This window comes from Aegilops tauschii, chromosome 5 (genome assembly GCF_002575655.3).
Source record: "Aegilops tauschii subsp. strangulata cultivar AL8/78 chromosome 5, Aet v6.0, whole genome shotgun sequence".
NCBI classification, from domain to species: Eukaryota; Viridiplantae; Streptophyta; class Magnoliopsida; order Poales; family Poaceae; genus Aegilops; species Aegilops tauschii.
The window spans coordinates 54,821,972-54,834,570 of NC_053039.3; the positions used below are offsets into that span (position 1 = coordinate 54,821,972).

The window sequence follows — 12,599 nt, forward strand, 5'->3', positions numbered from 1 at the left end:
GATGCATTAATTAAATAAGAGATATTGTGATATGCCAAAAATATATTCATGTTCCAACATGGAACCAACTTCAACTTCACCTGCAACTAGCAACGCTATAAGAAGGGCTGAGCAAAAGCGGTAACTTAGCCAAACAACGGTTTGCTAGGAAAGGATGGTTAGAGGCTTGACATGGTAATATGGGAGGCATAATATAGCAAGTGGTAGGTAGCGCAGCATAGCAATAGAGCGAACAACTAGCAAAGCAAAGATAGAAGTGATTTCGAGGGTATGGTCATCTTGCCTGCAAGGTTCTCAGAGTTGTCGAAAGCTTGATCCTCGTAAGCGTACTCAACAGGTTCCTCGTTCACGAACTCGTCTCCCGGCTCTACCCACAGCAAGAACACAAGCAATGGAACCATAATCAATCACGGGAAATGCACAAGCAACATGATGCAATACATGCATGATATGCGAGATGTGATATGCGATGCATATGCGTGCTCCGGAAGAAAAATGATGAACAAGGCATCAACTTGGCAAACCAAGTATGCCACTGGAAATATGAGATGATTTCGGTCAAAATCGATATAAAGATCACCGGAAACGGATGCACGGTTTGCAAATGGCAAGCAAAACAAGGATGACACAATTATGCGATTAACAGCATGATAGTATCTAGAATACATCAAGTAACTATTCTACAGAACCCCAACATAGCAACAAAGCATATGACAGTGATCTACAAGAGATTCTTGACAAAAGATGAACACTGAGCTACAGCTAGATCACACAATAACAGGTTCAAACAAGCATGACAAAACTGCAAAAGATATCAGCTTCACAGACTTGGTGTAAATACTGAACATGGTTTAAACAGCATCAGGTAGTAATGTTCAGAGCAAGCAAAACACATGCTACAGGAACTTATCATAGTAAAACAAGGCATGGAATGAATCTACTAAATGCATAGAACATAAGTCCCTTACTGATCATGAGCTAACAAGGCACAGAAGATATGACAGCACCCATGTAAACATAGCAAGTTTCGTTAACAGGTTTCAGACTTAGCAGAAAACAGAGCATGACATTAACAGAATTATGAAGGCAACTTTGTGAGCTCGAATCACTCATCACAAGGAAATGCATGACAAAACAATCATACCAGCAGCAAGAAGACATGTTCATGAAGCTATCCATGGCAACAGCAAGTTCATAGCATGTATGGATCACTAGCAACATCCATGGCAAAATTGAATATCATGTTAACATTCTGCCAGGAATATTTTATAGCAAACGTAGAGCAAGATTGAGACATGCTAGGGCACTCCATAATTGCAAACAGGGGCATGGATGGATAGAGCACAACTATATGTTCAAAACATCCTTACTGAACATAATCAAAAGAAGCATGAATCTCACTGTAGACACATGGATACATGGCATCAAAATAACAGCAGTAAAAGACTTGCAAAATCCTAAGTCCCTGAAAACAGAAACATCACGAAGCCTAGTTTGCATGCTTGTGCTAGTCACCACATAGATCACAAAAATACATGGCATATACCTATGTAAATATGGCATGGCATAGATCAAAACACATGTAGAGCTCATGCTCATAAGATGCACACATCAAATGCAGCAAAAATGACAAAATATCAAGTTTCTGATAAGTAACAGCAGTAAACATCATATAGCACTCTTGCATCAGAGATTTGAGCACCTAGATGAACTCAAACGAGCATGGCACAATGTAACAAAATGAAGAGCATCTCGTGATGAACATTCCAATATATCATGCACATGAAACGGAGCAGTATGCAAGGAGATATGATGCGATGAACAGAGCCACATAATATTACAGATCCGGGGACTTGGAGGAATTTCACCTCGCGGATCTGGGGTTGACTTTGGCACGGATGCCGAGGCGGGGCCGGAGCTCGCTGGAGTTGGAGGGAGATGGCCGGAGGAGGCGCGGCGAGGTGGCTAGAGCTCGGGCGGCGCCGGATCCGGGACGACGCGGTCCCTGGAGGCGACAGCGCCCACGTGCGATGGCGGGGGCGCGCTGGAGGGCGCGGGGCGGCACGGCGCAGTCGCGCGGCGGCGGCCGGCGGCGCGGGAGGCGGATGGACGGTGGCGGGGCGCGGAGGACCGGTCGGCGGCGCGGGAGGCGGGGCGCGGGCGGCGGAGACGCGGGCCGCGGGGGCTGGCCTCGGGCCCGGCGGGGGAGGCGGCGGCGCGCCACGTGGCGGCCTCCGGTTGGTGCGGGCGCGGCGGCGGACGCGTCCGGCCCGATCCGGACGTGTCCGGCGGCGGAGAGGGGTGTGGCTAGGGTTTCGGGACCCGGGATTTCAGAGGAGTGCACATATTTATAACTAGAGGGAGCTAGGAGACTCCAAATGGGGTGTAGTTTTCGCCCACACGATCGTGATCCGACGACGGAGAGCATGGAGGGGGTTTAGATGGGTTATTGGGCTGTTTTGGAGGGGTGTTGGCTGCAACACACAAGAGGACTTTGCGGTTACCCGGTTAACCGTTGGAGCATCAAACAACCTTCAAATGGAACGAAACTTGACAGGTGGCCTATCGGTGGTGTACCAAGGCCACTTGGCAAACCTCGGTCCATTCCGAGAACGTTTAACACCCACTCACGAAAAGAGACAAGAGGGGTGCACCGGTGCATGTGGGAGTGTCGGATTGCAAAACGGACAACGGGGAAAATGCTCGGATGCATGAGACGAACACGTATGCAAATGAGATGCACATGATGACATGATATGAAATGCATGACATGAACAAAATGCAAAACGAGAGACAAAACCCGACCACGAAGGGAATATCATAACACATAGCCGAAAATGGCAAGAGTTGGAGTTACAAATATGGAAAGTCACATCCGGGGCGTTACATGCACCTTGTGTTCTCACTCCATGATGCACTATATATATATATGTTTGTCCATTTTGACTCTCCTCAAAACAACCTAACCTACACCTGTGCATTCTTCCGTCATTCTGGTGCTTTGGTTGTGTGACAACTACCACTGATTTCATGGAAAGAAGCAATCGCGTGCTTCACGAGCTGCAAGAAATTGAAGCCAATTGCTTCATCTATGTCAATGATATAGTACATCTATACATGGATGCCTCAAAGTTTTTTAGCTTGATTGTGTTAAATTGATTGCCCTTGAGTTAATAAAATGAGCATATTATTTGATTTGTTGTTTTTGATAATGATAACTTTTCTTTTATCACACACTAATGTTTATGACCTTTTTTGGTATAAAATGATTTACTTTAGTTGTCACAAATAAAATCTCAATTGCCAGAATTACCATAAATAGCCATGTGACTACTTATTTGACGCTTGTTTTGTGCAACTTGAAAATATATATTTCCTCTAAGGCTGATAGGAAACATAGATGACCTTGCCACCCTCCTGTAAATTGAACTTTCAGCTTCAAATGTCATTGTATTGTTTTGCTTTGTTTGGTACTTCATCAATCAAGTATTAGACAAAGTTTGTACTCCCTCTATCCTGGTTTATATGTCTCGTGTGCATTTAAATAAAACACCATTAATTTGGCAAGAAGGAGTTATATGCTATACCATTTTAAACTTCTCTTTAGAGTGAATCTAATGAAATAATCTTTATCGAACTAATACTACCAGTTGGCCACATTCCAAACAGGATGCCAAGGATCTGTGTTATCCTTGTAGAATCATCTCTTTGAATGAAAGGGGTTTCCCCAACCCCATTTTTATTGAAAATGAGGCCAGAATCAAAATAGTATACAACGCTCGGGAGAAAGAGGAAAGTAGCTTCACCGGAATTTAAGAAAACCTTACAGGATTTCTTACAAGCCACAAGGAAAGGGAAATTGGAGACATCAGGATACATAATTTGCAAACTAAATCACCAAATGCATCCTCAGACCAGTTGGTTATGGCACATAGGAAGATATGTCACTATTCGTCAGTTCCCACCACAGGTAGGATCCTTCCCATGAGATTCTAAGGAGCTCGCCCCTTCAACGATCCAACATGGCAGTTGTGTACTATCGCACATGATCTCCCAATCATGAAGCCACATGCTCATTCTTCCTACAAATACCTGCCATCTGACTACACGTTTCCATGAAAAGATATCTCAATACGTAAGGTCCAAATACTCCACAAGGAAGCAACACCAAATATATTGCAAACATCATTTGTTTTCCAGGGAGAATAGACATTTGAAATATCACCCATTCACTAAGGCCTATCACACTCAAAACTCTCATAAATTCAAGACCAGAAGATCATGCAAATCGAAAATGAGGTGTTGTGTAGTTTCATGTCCCCCACAAAACAAACACCTCAAATCATAAACTGGTCGATATTTTAGGAGGTTATATCCACCAAGGACTTGGTAGTTCTTGTCACCACCAAGAGGCTAAGAAGGAAAAATTAAAGGCTCTCTAGGTACCCCCATCCCACCAAAATCCTTACGACGAGAGATAAGTCCCAAAATAGCTACGTGGTATTTGTGTGAAACTCCAAATTTACCCCAAAGAACTAAGACATCTCAAAAGTAATAAACATTTGTCACTCATTAGGGAACTTAATAATTTACATTAAATGAATTAGAATGGTGGCAATACTAATTATGAGAAGCACAAGCTTCCCACCATAGTTGAGGGTTTTATATTTCACAGAAGGAATATTTGTAATGACCTTGTGTGCAATAGGTTGGAGATCTTCCCTCCTAAGTTTGGTAAAATGTAGGGGGCCCCAAAATACTTAAGAGGAAACGAAATGATCTTGCAGTAGAAAATCCGAGCAAAGATCTTAGAATGTTCTTCATCCACATTAATAGTAACTAGCTCACTTTTGTGAAAGTTGATTTTCATGCTCGACAACATATCAATGGAGGGACCAAGGAATAGGATGGTTCCGTCAACGTACCAGAGTCTGATGACACGATCAAGATATGATCACACAACCAATGGCTTTGGCAAGTATTTTGAAAATACGTCATCTACTAGTTTGGATGAAATGGGGGAGAGAGGATCCTCCTGCTTAAGGCCTTTTCCACCCATAAAGCATTGTCCATTCCCCTCATTTAATCTCACACAAAGGAAACTTCGAGCAATAGTGTTGTATATCCAACTAATCCGTTTACTTGCAAAGCCTCTGGTGGTTAGCATATTCACAAGGAAGTTCCCAGCGGCATTAACATAGGCTTTCTCATAATCTAGTTTTAAAATTATATATACCTTCGGATCCAGGTCTATGAAACTCATGAATCAGTTCATGCGCACTAACAACACTTTCTAAAAATGAATATTCCCGTAAAAAAGCATTCTGATCAGGGAAGATAAGCTTACTTCCGCAGGGGTAACACTAGTTGTCATAGCTTCGGTAAAAATCTTAACAGAGCAATTGATCAAACTAATGGGCTTGAGGATTCTTAGCATTGATCTCTTTGGGAATCAAGGTGATGAGAGCACAAATAAGTCTATACATATCAAATGTACAATTTTCATAACTTCTAACAAGAGCCATGAAATCATTCTCAATCAAATACTAAAAGGTTTGATAGAAACTTAAAGTTAGGTCGTAAGAGCTAGGAGCCACATGTGCATATATGCCATGATAGCTTTCTTGATTACTTTCTCAAAGAAGGTTTTTTTTCAAAGCTTCATTTTATTCCTTGGTGACAAGCTCATCATGTGACTAGAAAGGGCTACCCAAATGAAATTTGGTGTTAGTGGCCACTGCCATAATCTCCTCAATCTAATAAACACGTCTATCCTCATCTTCCAAAATAGCGAGGTTTGTTTTTATAGTAGACAAGGAAACCATCATAAATGATTTGCCTCTTTGTCTCTCAGAACCCAATAAAATCAGGTTTGTTTTTAGGTATGACATCACAACTTTACTGATTTTTACCAGTTTGACCTAATTTACGAATGACCCAAAAAAAGATCTATAAAAAAGACCTTATTCATAATGTACATATCAACTTTGTTCTTGATGTTCTACCTATCTTGGTTCCTCATGTTAGTCCTCTACACCAAGACATTACCCTACTTGATTTAATTAACAACACCATGGTCTTGAGATTTAACCATTGTTACATGAGTTTGACTATCAATAGCAGCGCTTAACAAAGGTTTTGATAGATCTCAGGTTAAGACCATCAATAACCTAGCAGCCATTATGCCATATCCTATTTAGACTTGCCATCAATATTATCATCATCAGAATTAGTCTACTTCAACAAGGCCTTGATATTCTCCTCGAGGAACTCAACAATAAATTCATCACCAATTTCCTTCAGCAGGATCCCATGATAGTGGGACTTGGCTACAATAAGCGCCATCTGGGAACCTTCTCGAGTAGCCAACCATTACAACTTCTTCACCTCATCACCTTCTTGGGCCCATGGTACATGAGGCTTATGATCGTGTCCACACAATCAGGCGTTGGGCCCCACTCCTAGAGAGCACCGCACACTACATGGTTCGCGTCCTTCAGCTCTTTTACCAGCCCGAGCACCTGCTGGAGGCGATAAACAAAATCTCTATGAATTTCACTTAGGCCCCCCCTAGAGGGGAGCATAAGGCATCTCAACAATCACATTCAAGACCTTTATTACGTAGTTGGCCTCAGCAAAGTACAATCACATACCATCAACACCATTGTTTTAAATAGCGGGCTATGATAAATAGCGGTAGTCCTCCAAATCAGCTATATAGCCAGCTATATCGTAACTTTATTGGAAAATTGCACGTGAAGCCTATAGTCGATCATTTAGCGCCCCCTGCTCAGACCGCTATAGTGGGGCGATAGCTAGCTATTTAAAACTTTGATCAACACCCACTCAGCAACTCGTGGCTAAGCATGACATGAGTAAAGGGCTTACCCTTGGCAATCTCTTGCACTTTGTTTAGTCCACTCGCGATCTCAACCTTCTCTTCCTCAAGGATCCTTTTGCGCATCCTCTTGACTTGAACTCTTTCTCGAGCTGGCCGCATGGGACCTATGCCTCCTCAAGCAGCAAGGCCCGTGTCTTTGTCGCCTTAAGCTCAACATGGAGTTAGTCGGTGGTGGCCCTATCCTACTCCAACTACAGGTTCCAAGCCTTCACCGCCTCAAGCTCCAATCTTAGTTGGGAGGTGACCTTGGCCTCCACCCTGAGCTTTGAGGTCTCGTATTCAAAAGCCTCTTCCAACGTCTTGGCTAGCTTCTACAGGAATGATGAGAATAATTGTTCAAGATCCTCCACTTGGCTCCATGAGCCGAGCGCATGCTTCGGGAACACACCCACTGGGCCATCTTCTGTGGCCGAAGTGTGAAATCTACAAGCTGAGAGAGCATACCTCCGTGACAGGCTAGAACGTGCTCTTCACCAAGTCGGTGCACTCCTTCACGGTCTCCAACATGACTGGTAGTCAGGCGATGGAGTTCCAATTGCTTAGACTCCTCGCTAGTCGCCGCCCGCATGACTCGGCTCCTATCATATTGATTCATTTTGAGATCCTGAAATGAACCCCTAGGGGAGATGATGGGATAATCCAGCAAGCTACCGCCAGTATCTTATGTCCACTCTACTACAATGGAGGGGGATGCTCCGAACACTTCAGTTTGATGAGCGAGCAATGGTGTCCCACACGTGCACTTCCATCTTGTGGTATGGTGGTAGAGACGACGGTGCTTCTTCCTGTTGGACATTAGACGGATGAGAGCCCCACCAACTGGCTGAGCGGTGGAGGTGGCTATAGTTCATCCCATTAAACCTTGGTTGGCGAGGTACCTTACCTCTCCATCTAATTGACTGGAGGCATGAGGTCCAGCCCCTTTGCACTGGTGCCCTGATCAGAGTTAAGGACACTCTCCTAGCCCTTTAAACTCAACAAACTATTGTTTGGCTGAGTGGTAAATGACAGAGAAGGAACACAAGTGGCTCGGGGATGACAATGGCACAACAGCTAACTCTGGCATGCCAACATCTTGACTGGACCCTTCGTCACTCAGTGTGTCCTTCCGAGTCCCCCTCTTTGCTGGATTACGAAAATCACAACAAGAGCAGTATCTTTCCGCGTTGCCAATGGATGACAGAGTATGAGACAAGGGTGTCTACTTGGCAACTTACCTAGTAGACCGTGCCACCTTGGAGGCAGCCTTCATCGCTGGTGATGTTGAGGATTTACCCTTCACCAATGGCGGATCCACCTTCACGTTGCGCGCTTGCACCATTTAAGAACCTTAGTTGGTTCCCTTGTTTTTGGGCAGGGGAGCCTAGAGATGAAGGTCTCAAGTAACTACGAAACCAGAAGGTGTGGGCAAGTGAAGATTTCCACTCGATGACTACCTAAATCGCTGATATCCATATCAAAAGATGAACAATAACTGACTTGGAGGGTTGCTTGCATGGAAAGGCCCTGATGGGGTGCATTGGTAATGATGGTGTCAACTTTCAACAATCTCCTGACTCGGAGTATCAATGCATCCTTCGAGGATCGGGCTTCTACCTCCCGAGTCATATCATCAAGCTTGGTGAGCACAAACATCAGGTGGATCCTTTGCTTAACGGTCTATATCCGCAGACCAATCAAGGTTGAGATCATCCCAACCCCAGTGTCTTCTGACTAAAGCACATGTGAGAGGCGCCCTTGAACGACTTGAAATTCAGCCTCTTCCAAATCCCTCAGAAGTTCATTCCATCTCACTCTCCACACGAGAGGGAGGGTGGTTAATTGGAGCAGTAAAACAACTATGTGTGCCATCCCTTGTCGAAGGTTCAAGATGGGTGTGTGGACGATAACCTCATCTGTGTCGAGGGTGGGGAAAGCTACCCCAGAGTAGCTCGCCACTGGAGCATGCCCTTGGGGAGAAGAGCTCCTGTTGCCTCCTCTGTCACCATGGATTTCATCCATGCCACCATCGCCACTACTTGAAGCTCCTCCTCGTTGTCCTAGACTATGGCGCCACAAACTTCTCCTCAAGCACTCCCTCTTCATCTAGGAAGGATTGAAATTGATAATGGCGGCCCAAATCCAGGGCCGCGGGATTAAGATATGGGTGTAATCAATGGAACATTCGTGTCAGGAGTGGGGAAAGCCACCCTGGAGTAGCTCACCATTGGAGCATGCCCTTGGGATAATCCCTCGTGTCGCCTCCTCTGTCATAGTGGATTTCATCCATGCCACCATTGCCACTGCTTGAAGCTCCTCCCGGGCCTAGACTATGGCGCCACAAACTTCTCATCAAGCACTCCATCTCCATCGAGGAAGGAATGAATTAGATTGTGGCGGCCCAGATCTAGGGTCACGTGATTAAGATTTCGATGCATGGAAGGAACATGTGAGTGGGGCTCTATGGGGCAGGGTGGGCACCAAAAGAAAGAACACTCAGCGTGCGTATGATGGTGGCACGAGCTTCTTGCCTAGAGCACATGTCAAGTGGAAAGCGAGGAGTCAGGGAGGCGCGAGGAAGAAGAAGCAAAATTGACAACGGGCTAAACTAGTTTTTAGTTTTTTCCCCGCCCCTCTACTTTTATAGAGGGTGAAACCGAGACAGCGAGCCACTTCGCCACTCACCATGAAAACGTGGAAAAGTTGCACGTGGTCCCATGTCACGCCGCATCACATTCCTGAGGGCTGAGGCCCTTTCGAACTGAAACTGAACAGGTAATGTGGCCCCTCCACTATAGATCCCATTGTGATTTTAATGTCACGTCATTCCACCTTAATGTTCGACCAATTGAAGACATGGAGATCGTTCAATGACTGCTTCCTCACAACAGTTTGCGCGAAGACTGCCTGGACCACATGACCTTTCATGCCCTTGTGCTTGTTTGACTTGGGGTTTCAGTGGCTGACCTTCAATGGGTCCCACACTCGCGAGGGCGCACCCAAATCAATGCAAATACAATATGCCTCCAATAGACAACCATTCAAGAATCGGGCACCCGAGACTCAAGTACTGCCGATTGAGGGTTTCGATGGTTGACCTCAAGGGGTCTAGGACCACTCGAATACATGCAGGTGAAGGGAAGCATGACATCATGTGTTCTGGTTCTGACATGAATCCTGAGGATATTACCCTTGAGGGACACCAGCTTCACCCGACCCACTCGGAAACCAGGTACCACTTGATAATTTTGTTGGGATTTTGGTATGCCCCATTTTAGGTCACTATCTAGATTCCATCCACTGGAAATGACTAGATACCACCAAGACTTGCCCTATAGAGTGGATACAACTCGACTCTTTACCTTTTTTCTACATGAGTTCTACTAGTCCATCACAATCCCCCTCCAAGCAACAAGACGACACACTCAGGCGAGTATTGCTTGAGAAACTTTCCCAAGAGAGAAGGCTGAAGCCCTCGTCTCAGGCAGAGCTGCTGCGAGGACAAGGAACAATCAGTCTCTAAAGGCGTTGGGAGCTATTGATGATGGCATACCACCCATGTATAGTCAAGAAGGACAAAAGTCGACCCGGTAGCGTCAAGTGGGCCGGAACGATGACTTAGAGCCCACTTTCTTTACAGGGAGTAGGGCACATAATTCTCTTGGAGTACAAGCAAACCAGAAGGCGCGCCTGACGAACAAGTGTTCGGTTTGACCCGGATGGGTGCACCCATTTGTAAACTGGCTAGAGCCATGTATGGCGAGCTAGGGGGCTCTCGATCAAGGATCGATAAATCTCCACTCTTTCTAACAATTCATCTAGAATCATCTAACTTAGTGATATTTAGGGATCCTCACCTAACCCTTCATCTCCCACCTCTCTGCCGCCATCGCGGCTGCCCTTTGTAACGAAGAACCCTAGGTTGTGATCACTCAGATCTCAAGCTGCATATGAGCAATACAACTCTTAGTAGTAGGATTTGGTTTGTACCTCTCTTAAGAGGGCCCAAACCTAGGTTGATCCTAATGTGTCTCGCGTGAAGCCATCCAGACCTGCTACTCGTACTCCGCCCGACACAATTTGGTGCTAGATCAAAGCTCCAATAGCTGCCGACGGATCAAAAGATCGTTATGATCCATCCCTGACAAGTCTCCATACGAGGGAAAACACAACTCTTGGAGTAGCGCAGGCGACAATGATTACGCGCCGACAAAGTAGGCTATGGGAGCGGTCGGAGGCAAGGGGAGGCCCCATGGAATTCTCGTGGAGCCGCAGAAAGATGTTAAAATTTCCAACCCTATCAGGATTCCCCCCCCCCCCCACACAGACGAACATATGGCCATTCATATCCCCCTATGCCATGGACCAACGTAGAAGTGTGGAAGATAAGGCATGACAAGCTAGGCCCACATGATCGATCAACATTGCCCGTATGTTCATAATTGGGATTAAGCTTCATTGAGTGCCTATGTAAGAGAACATGACAACGCTTATCTTTCTGCTGATGGCAACTGCCTTCGGTCTTGCTAGTTTCTATGCTACCTACCAAGAATCTTGTAGAATCAATTCCATGTACTATATTATGGTATATTTAATTATTCAGACCATGTTAGCTCTTGTGGCCAAGCTTCAAGTCAGACTCATAATTCCTCCTATCTTGCTAACAAAAAGAAAAGTTTTCTATGGTGCTGTCATGGACATGGAAACTTGGGTACAAGTTTCACTTCCACCTTCTAAAAAGCAGCAGTTCTGACCATAGAATATAATGTGCACTAGAACCATAGTTAATTAAGGCAAACCTCATGGGGCTCCAGAAAAGATCGGCATCCACGCGGGCCTCAATCTCCCACGAAGATCATCCGTCCCATGGCTGTAGCCTGCCAGCAACAGAAATCATCATGGTCCATAAAGACAAAGGGAAGAAGAACATCAAAGGTAAACGAACCATCGCCACTGCGGAACCGGCATCTGCTTCTCCTCCTACTCCCCGTCTACCCTGCGTCCAACCAATCCGATCAGGAGTTGTACTTTGCAATCAGTTGAAGTTCATCACTGCAGCACGGGAAGAAGTGACGTGGAAAGCTTACAGGTCTATGAAGAACTGAGGTGGAACACCTACAGCTGCAGCACGCTCCCCGGCGCCGCCAACTGGGTATTTGGCGTCTTGGCAACGAACTGTAACGCCCGTGTGAGCGAGGCTGCTGGCAGGGTAGGCCACCAGGTCAGAGCTGGAAATTTGAGTAAATTTGGTAGGTAGGTAATAAATTTCATAATAGTGAATGAATTGGAACTGTAACGGCAGTAATAAATAGTGTAGCATGATTTGCATCTGTATGCTTCTCAAAACAAAAACAAAATCTGGATCTGACGACTCTGCTAGAGTTGCGAAGCAGCTGTAAGCACCTTGAAGTTTCAACTGAAGTGGAGAGAAGAATTCCTGATTCCTGAACATAAATCCCCAGTGATTAGAATCGAACCCACTTGATAACGACCAGCCTTAGCAACGGCGTTCTTAGTTTCCCGTACTCTTGTGAAGATGCTAAGGATTGTTGTATCCAGGTATGGAAACTTAATAACCGTGCAAGTTTTTCAGTTACCAGTTACCACCTGCTAAAATCAGAAGTTCTGATCTAGAATGTGTACTAGAATCACAGTTTAAGATCGGGAAACCTCATCCTTGATCGTTCTATTCAAGATCGGCATCCGTTGGCGTCAATCT

General features: G+C 45.3%; 1 long non-coding RNA gene across 1 annotated transcript; it reads right to left on the reverse strand.

Moving 5' to 3' along the window:
- Positions 1-261: 261 nt before the first annotated feature.
- Positions 262-11,970, reverse strand: LOC120964311 (uncharacterized). The gene is made up of 3 exons (XR_012183600.1): positions 11,826-11,970; positions 11,680-11,757; positions 262-367 (listed from the first exon to the last, which is right to left on the reverse strand). It is a non-coding gene; the product is annotated as an uncharacterized lncRNA (long non-coding RNA).
- Positions 11,971-12,599: the final 629 nt, after the last annotated feature.